We start from the raw sequence: 9,334 nt of genomic DNA, 5'->3' as shown, positions 1-9,334 counted from the left end.
GAATTATCTAGATCTTCTGTAAACGTCCTGTGCCCCTCTCAGTATACCTGTTCCTGTCATTCTGTATTTACAGCGGAACTGTTGTAGCGTTTTCGCAAGTCTGCTGAAGGTCGTGCGTAACGCAAGGGTAGGAGCAGGTTTCCATACCCGCCGATAAGAGGCGCAGTGGTCTCGTAGGTGCGGGTTCATCTCCCTCCCTCTAGGGGAAGGAGACTGGGAAAAGCCTCCCGCGGCTGATGTTTAGCGGCCGATTCGTTTGAGCGAACCGCACAATTTGCGTGGCGACGGCGCTGCCGTTCTCGGACAAGCGCCCGTTGACACTCGAGCCGACACAAGAGAACCACAGCTCCGCTGATGTAGCAGATTTCCCACTACGTGGAACTTGGTTTAATTTTTAACACTCAAGCTGTGGAGCGAATAGTAGTTTTTTGTGTCCGCAGTTAAAAATACCAAGAAAATGGCGAGTGCGCGTCCGGAAGCGCGGGCCTCGCGTCGGTTACCCGGCCGTTATAAAACCCAAGAAAATGCCGAGAGCTCGTTTGTGCGTGCCTCGTGACGACAACCTAGCGTCCCCAACGCATGTTTGGCATGCCATGCGTACGCACTAAGGGAGATTGGCAAGAAAAGACTTCAGAGTTCGCTGTAATAGTGGCAACACTTGCTCGGAACGAGAAAGACACGTCATAGAGTACGCCCCTGCCACGTGATGTCCAATAATTATCACTTCCAAAAAAATGAAAGAGCCTTACGCTTATCGAAACAATGATGGAGTAAAAGTGGTTGCAGAAGCGAAGAAGAAGCAAATCGGCTGCAATCGGGGACTTGAACCGTCGTGATGGTCGGGATGGTTGCGCACAGCATCGTTCAGACTAAATTTTCTTACACCCTTTTTGGCCAAAAAGGCTGTAAGAATCTTGTCGTACGACGAACACCTTTAAAATGTGTTTTAGTTGAAAAAGAGCGTAAGAATGAAAAAAAGGGTGTATGAAAACCCTCTAAAAAGGGTGTATACGGTTGCTCAACACGCTAAATTAGGGATGTGGGCAGCGGAGCTACGCGCGACGGTGTGTAGAGGCCGAGAGGACACCATGACATATATACACGCTCAACACGCTCAAGTCACACTTGACCATCGAATGAATTGAGCAAGTAAACCAACGAGATGCATATGGACAGCCAGTACACACTAAAAACACATCTGCTCTTCTTGCTGTTATAGCCAGCAGACGAAAGTCCTCCGATAGAGTTGGTAGTCTTCTCGCAAAAATAACATATTTTAGTGCTAATTTCTGAATTATGGATTTTAATGTAAGCATATACAAATCATCATGCGGATTTGCAAAAACTTTTTAATCCCGAGGTAGTTATTATGTTCAATAAGTAATATAATTTTATTAAATACCAACTAAACATTCCCCGCCAACTTAACACCTTTCAAGAAGGGTGCTCATTCATTTCAACACCCTTTTTCCCGAAAGGGTGTAAAGCTGCAAATTAGGGGGTCGGAAACTGACAAAAAGGCTTGAAAGAAAAAGGGTGTAAGAAAAGACCGCCAACCGAGAAAAAGTTTGTAAGACACCTCCCACTTTCGACGTGTTTCATACCCGTTCACACGGGTGGACAGAACATTTTTACAAGCGGAGTATGTTTTGCACCTCAAGATGTGTCACACAATATGAATTGCATAATTTATTACAAGTGAAGCTGTTAAAGTTTGAACTATGTTCGCTGGCGTTAGCAAAAATGAACTTCGTCCCCTGTAAAGGGTGCACCACCGCAGGTAAGGTATTATAACAGTGAAGCCGGCTTCGGAGCCTATTCGAGTGTGATCACAGAAGGCGCCAGCGTATGCGCACCTTTTATTATACCATTTCAAAGATTCTAGTCTTTTGGGGATTCTAGAAGACACCTCGAACACGAACACACCTCGACTCCCCCGTTTGTACCTCGACTTGACATCTCTTCGCTGTAGAATAAAGGTATTGATTCATATATGTTCCTCAAACCACGCACCAGCAGCACAGACCTAACCCCAATTTCGTAGTCGCCGTGGAAACGCAATACGCAGAGATGTGGTCTCCGCCTCATCACTGCGCATTTTCCGTTGGCCCTGGTCTCGTCTGTCCCACCGCGGCAATGATGCAACTTGTGGGACCACCACGTCGGGCGCCGCGAAACGACAACAGGAGGTTATCGTCGTAAAAAAGCAAGCACACACCGTCCACGGCCTACGCTTCTAGGAATCGCTCTAGCGAAAGACATGGCGCTGCGAGGGCAAGTATGGCCGCAGCGAGTTCCACCGTAGAGTGTACAGATTCATTGTGGGCGTAAACCTCGCCTACTGCGTCTCTGGAAATAATGTGCACACGTTTATGGTATAGTTCCTTTTGTTTTCATTAATTAAAATCACAGCTTGTCGTATGACTTTCCGCACTAATGCTTATATTCCTGACAACCCTCTACTACGCGCAAGCAAAGCAGCGCCATTGCCACAACTGTCCAAATGCGTCAGGAGCCCCAATGCCAACCATGTATGCCGGTGTTGCTACACACTCACCTTTCCCTTCACCCACAACACGTTACGGTGGCATCAAGGCGTTAACGCCACCAACCATACCCCGGAATCACGGCACTATAGGTCGCTCGTGTCGATGCTGACACCGTCGGGCAAATGATTCAGCACCGCCTAGACATAAACCCATGAGCGGTCACCTAAGATTGTTTCTCTCTCTTCTTTGCCGAATTAATCTGGCTGGCCTGCCTACCGTAATTACCCGATTCTAACGCGCACTCTTTTTCCGGAAAAATAGGCCGAAAAATCGCATGCCCGTTAGAATCGCATACGAAACCGAAACTGCTGAAACAGCGAAAATTTCGTCCCACCAATCGCCATCGCCATCTCAAGATGGCGCCAAAGCCTTTAGCAACATGGAGGAAGAATTCCTCCATGTTTAGCAACAATTTTTTGAACGGAGGAAGCATAAGCGCCTATGGTTTTCTATCGGCGTTCACACAAATCGTCAAATCGTTCCACTTGCGCACTTGATAACAACAATGTCAGCAGCGGCTCTCACGCGTTCAAAACGAGCGGTTGGCTGAAGCATGCGGCTCTGGAGAAGCTCGCGGGATGGGCGTGCGAGGCGTGGGCCAAGATCCCATCGACCATGGTTGAAGGTTTGTTCAGAAGTGTGGCATCGCGAACGCTCTTGGCGGCACCGAGGACGAGATGTTGTGGTCAGCGGAAAGCGACGAGGAGTGAGATGAGTGAGATTACTTCGGGAAATAAATCGCCCATTTCTCCCGCATTCGTTTGTCTGGGTTTGCGCGTTAGAATCGGGGGCGCGTTAGAATCGGGTAAGTACGGTAAATAAAGTTCAACTGGCACTATCTTTGGGTGTTTTATATCTGCCACAAGAAAAAACAAATATGACCTCATTCGCAAGATTTTCTGCATCTTTCTGGCCTCGTGATTTTAATTCTTGAATATGTGGAACACCATAACGTGTGTGCACATACACTGTGTCCGGCCGTGGACTAATCCCTGTATTCTTGTCCTCTTTTAGTTAATGGTTCTTCGTAGCGCCTAATTATGCTGACAGTATATTACCCCGTCTGCATACATTCTAAGTTATACCCTACCTTTTTTTTCTTCAATTGTACCAAGAACGGAGTTAAGAATTGCCAGCTACATGTCATTGCGCATAAAATCGGTACGCAGAGAAAAGAGGCTGTAATTAAGCTGAGAGTCGATTCAGCTCGCTAGTTTAAGATGACGTGACAACTATTGCGCAAGGTCGAGGTATGGCAGATTTGAATAAACGGTGACTAATTTAAGCCCGCTTCTAAGTTTACAATAGCAGGAAGCAATGTAAGCGTAATCGCACGGGGAAGAACGCTGTCACAGTCATGGTCTGGCAAGAGCGCCACGCTTCTGTCGTTACTCGGGATGACGAACAGCTCCGTCAAGACAAACGCCGGCTCGCCGAGCGGCGTTTGTTAGCCCATTTCCAACAATCCTCCCCGGGGGAACCACAGGGAGGGCATATGGATATTTCCGCACGGAGCAATACCTGTGGCTGAAACCGGTACGTATACCCGAGCCAGAGAATATAGTTTGAACTGGTCAAACCAGCGTTGCTGCTACACCTGGTTTAAAAGTGATGAAGGACACTCTTAACAAAAAAAAAAAGGTCGTAAAACGGTAGTAACGGCTACATTTGCTAACTCCTTGCGAACTTTACTACCCCACAGAACGGTACATAGGTCCTGCCACTAAGTGTGGAACCGTTACTAGTGTAGACCATGCACTAGGAACGGCTGCTTGTTTGAAACTAAGATTCACTGACAGTAACAAAATTATATAAATTATTGAACGTAATAACTACAGCACTTTTTCCACTCCAAACCACGATTAAAACGTTTTTTGCAAATTCGCATGCTCACCGCATGACTTGAAAATCCGCATCCGCATGACTTGTATATGCTCACATTAAAATGCACAATTCTAAAATTATCGCTAAAATATTTGATTTTGGCGGCAAGCAGACCGACTCTATCAAATGACTTTCCACTGTTGGCTATAAAATCAAAAGAAAAAGTGAACACGAAGCTTTGTGTGGTGAGGTAAAAGTCCGCGCGATCTCACAGGTAAAGTTCTAAATTGTCTCTGCGACACCGATTCCGCGTAAATAGTTAAATAAGGCAACCAACAGTTTTCTCTGGGACGATGGAGAGTGCCCCCTTTCTACAGCCCTACTTCTTTTAGGCCTTTACTCCCTTCTCCCGATCCCCGCAGAGTAGCATGTAGGCGGGAACATGCCGGCAAACCTCTCTGCTTTCATCTAATAAAGAGATCTCTCTCTCTCTCTCTCTCTCTCTCTATATATATATATATATATATATGTAAGCAAGAAAAACAGATGTTTTTCTAAAGTAACTAAGTTGTACTCGCTCTCCTCGTGCATTCGTTTGGTTTCTAAGTGTGATATGTGCGTGTTGAATGTGTCTATGTCGCGCTGAACGCTCAGGCGATGCACATTGTCACGCGTCGATTTTTACTAGGTTATGCATGGCCAGTTAGTAAAATCCACTAAGTACCTAGTTAATACTGGGAGAAGTAACTGGTTAGTGTTCGGTCAGTAAGTGTCACGACCTTTTTTTAAGAGTGGAGGACTTGATCATGTGGGCACGGAAGCATGAGAGACCTGCCGCGGTGGCTCAGTGGCTAAGGCGTTGCGCTGCTGAGCACGAGGTCCCAGGTTCGATTCCCGGCCGCGGTGGCCGCTTTTCTAATAAAAAAAAATGCACAAACGCCCGTGTGTTCGAGATTGCGGCGCACGTTAAAAATCCCCAGGTTGTCAAAATAATCCGGAGCCCTCCACTACGGCGCGCCTCATCACCTCCGTTGCGTCGGCGCGTTAAACCCTACAATCAATCAATCAATGAATCAATCAATCAATCAATCAATCACAGAAGCATGAGACATTTTCGTCGATTAGAGTTCAAGAGCCTGCGCAAGGGTATTACTGAAATAAGCAGCACAATTTATGTACACTTAACCAATCGCATTGGCAGCCGTTATCAGTTACCGATTTACGGGGCACTCATTATTAACAAAAAGCACTCAACTAGTTTTCCCGTCATTTCCTTCACAACTTGACATTTCGGTAACCAAATATTTTCCACACTAGAAGCACCTTGAGAACCAGCTTAAGGGAAGGCCTGAAGGTGGAGTAACTTTCTCAGCTATCATCACATTCACCTGAAATACAGCCATACAGGTGTGAAGGGAAGATGTATAGCTTTCGAAAGTTCGCCGTTCAAGGAAAATTTGTGTTGGTCTTGGATAACTCCATTCTGCCATTTTATTGGTAGATTGGAGGTAGACGCAACATAGCTAGCCATCTCTATGTACACGCACGTGCTAGTGCGAGGGGGAGGGGGGGTGGTAATCATTTTGGAGTTTGTTTTGCATCATGTTTTCAGCACAGTTGATATAGAATAATTGGGTCGAATGTTTTATCGTAGGTGTGTGCAAGCGTGCTTATAAATGTGACATGTTTATGTAATAAAAGTTGGGTTGGAAGTCACCCCTCGTCCTGTGTGCCTCAGCTTAAGTCTGTTTCTGTGGCGCTGTATTGTTAAGGCGAACCACCAATTCGCCCAATACTACACTGTGCATTTTTGGGATTACTTGGTTACACCAGCTCGGGGGTTTACCCTGAACTGCTTGTCTAACATATGTTCCTCCCACCGAGTTGTCGATGAACTCGCTGTCGCGCTACAAACAGCTAGCCTTCCGGGAAGCTTAGTCGGTAGAGCGACTGCTCTAAACAGGCTGCGGTCCTGGATTCGTATCGGGGACCAGGGCGGATTTTTTTTTACACCGCGAGCTTTCGAAGAAAGCTGTATCGCTTTCCTCTGTAGCCATATGGCTGCATTTCAGGTGATTGTCTAGTTTTCCCTTTGCACTGGAACCAGGTATTCGGGAGTCTGCCTTGCGTTTGTCCGTCCTCCTCCTCTATTATGCTTCCCAAGCAGCCGTCCTTTTTTTTAGTGTTCAAGTACAGGAGCAACAACAAGCTCAGGTGCAACGAGCCCTGGATTCGACACAGGCCCGCGGCCTCCTGGGATTCCGAGGCTGACCACTATGACATTACATCATCATTTTTCCTCAATAAAAAGTTTCTTCCTCCTCCTAAAGCCTAACATCGTACCGCGTTCGCTTGAAAATCTGCAAGCCACTGCCTTGAGAGCATTTACTACGCGCACTTCCGGAATCTAAGGTATTGCGATGCCCAAAAACTCTTGCGTATACCAGTACGCTTTTCCGCAGCGCCTATGTGCAAGGTTCGGCATTTTGTGCATTCACTACCAAAAGTAATAAAATATTAAATTATTACAGCAAGAGAGAGAGAGAGAGGTAGCGAGATCGAGGGAGGAGTGAAAAATAAAATATCTGGCTGATCATTTCTATATAAAACCGACAAGTACATGAAACCACGTTTCTTTTAAGCATCGTGAACTCAACGAGACATAAGACCTCTCCTCGTCTAGTTCACGACGCTTATTACCCTAAATGGTTAGCTAGCCACTACTAACTAATTTGGTTACACAGATTAGTACTTTGTAACACTAATTGGCTATCTAGGCAATTGTTGTAACAGGATTCACTAGATGAGGGGGCAAGGAGAGCGTTGCGGCCATGTGAACATACGAGGAAAGGCTCACCTTTGCGGGATGCCAGGCTGGGCAAAACAAATGAATAAAAACACATTTGGGCTTGTGCGGGAAATGAACCGTGGTCACCAGAGCAGCATCAAAGTGTCTTAACCACTGCTCTAATCTGGCTTCTTGTTGTGACGGTAACTCGATTTACACATCAATAAAAAAAGGTATGTAGAAGGTTACACACTATTCGCTATTGTAGCTAAAGCAGCAGACATGATATGTTACCTTTTTTGGTGATAAGTGACAATGATCATGAAACGAGGAAGCACAACCTCGTAAACCAAGACCATAAATTAAGGAAGTGTAGCCATTGTTCTGTGGTACTCAGTGACTCTTTTGGTCTTGAAAAACACGAGACAAAAAAGAAAATGAAACATTGAAAACAACCACCAAAGTAACAACAATTTGAAATGACGAAATTAATTCAATGAGGCTTATAAGCCAGCGGTGAAACAGGAATTGAACAAATGAGGCGTAGAATCACTGACCTGTTAAGCTCTCGACATTTCACATGGGCCTAGAAGTTCACATGTCTGCGCCTCTCCCCGTGTACTGTATTTCTTAAGTGCGCAGCGGCCTCGGGCGAGCGCTTTTTTGCAGTCCCGTGTCAGAGCCTGGTGTTTCGAGTGCGCTAATCATGGATTCTCCTTTCCGCGGGAAAAGCCGCCATGTAGGTTGTGGGTGGAAGGCGCACGCTACTGCATCTACCCTGGATTTCCAAAGAAAGTGAAGGCCCATATGGCGAGGGCAGTCACGAACAGCGGGATGATCCGCCACCTCGCATAGAATCTTGAGGCCACACCAGGTGACGCGCCATGGGCTTCGGAAGCATGATTTAATTCTATCCCAAAAATACATCGTCGTGTTGCAGTCGAAGAAAACGTGTTCGGCGGTCTCGCGCTTTCCACACAGGAGGCATCCTGCGCGCCAGGGAAGGAACAAACCCCGCTCCTGCTGACGAGCCGTTACTGGCAACACTCCCTTGTGGAGGCGGAAGAAATATCTTTAGTGATGATTGGGACACGTGGTTGCCCAACTCGCTTGAGCACGTCGTCTCCACCCTGAGGTACCAAAGGCTGACGGTAAAGTAGTGGTGGTAGTGTCTGTTCTACCAAGCAGTATTGCTTCCCTTAGCGAAAAGTAATACGTTTGAAATACGTACGAGTACGCTTGAAGTGCACTTCAAATATGCTTTGTATTTGTAAATGTATTTTAAGTGCATTAAAAATTGCATTTTCTCAATTTTTAGTAAATATTGAAAATACATTATTAAAAATACGGGAAAAATACAGTGCTTTTAAGTACCCTCCAAATAGATTAAAAATGCACTGAACCTCACGAATGTGCGCTTAAGGCATTCAGAATATATTGAAAATGTATTTCTTCCCGCCAAACGATCATGGTGTAAATGCACTGTAAATATTATAAAAATACACTTACCAAACTACATTTAGAGCAGCACTCTGAGTATACTTTAAAAGTGTGCTGAAGCATGGAAATATACTCCGAATATATTCGAAATACATTTCAAATGCCTTTTACGTTTGTCGAACGAACATGGTAGAAATACACTCTCAAAGCATGAAAAATACTTATAGAAAATACATTTTAAATGTATTCATAAAGCTTTGCCGAAATATATTTCGAGTACACTACAGGCGCTGCTTCAGTTGCTGAATTGTAAGATTCACGTAAAGCATATCTGAAGTGCCGGATAAAATACATCTCAAATGAAAAAACGTACTGAGAATTTCTCCTCGATGTTTACTTATAATAAAAGAAACTGAGGGAGATACTCTCAGTTACTGCGCTGTCTAAAGCAGACATAACTCTGCGTATTAGAGAGAAACTCGGCGTACAAATATGTAAGCGGCGGTGTTCCAACGCAATCGGCAAAGAAAAAACATCGAATTCAACGTGTATATATATGTACGAAAACACTTGCACTTTGCCAGCGTTGTTACGACGGCATCGCTGTGGAGGCTTGGAAAATTTTCTTTTTCTGAAAAATATTCGCCTTAGATGGACAACCCTGGCTATGCTTGGGAGGGCGAGCAGCTCGGCGCCTTTCACTGCCGCTCACTACCTCCTCCTCTGTGCCCGG

This window comes from Haemaphysalis longicornis, unplaced genomic scaffold (genome assembly GCF_048455015.1).
Source record: "Haemaphysalis longicornis isolate Haplotype H1 unplaced genomic scaffold, Haemaphysalis longicornis Haplotype H1 scaffold_8, whole genome shotgun sequence".
Lineage (NCBI taxonomy): Eukaryota > Metazoa > Arthropoda > Arachnida > Ixodida > Ixodidae > Haemaphysalis > Haemaphysalis longicornis.
This window is presented reverse-complemented; position numbering follows the sequence as displayed.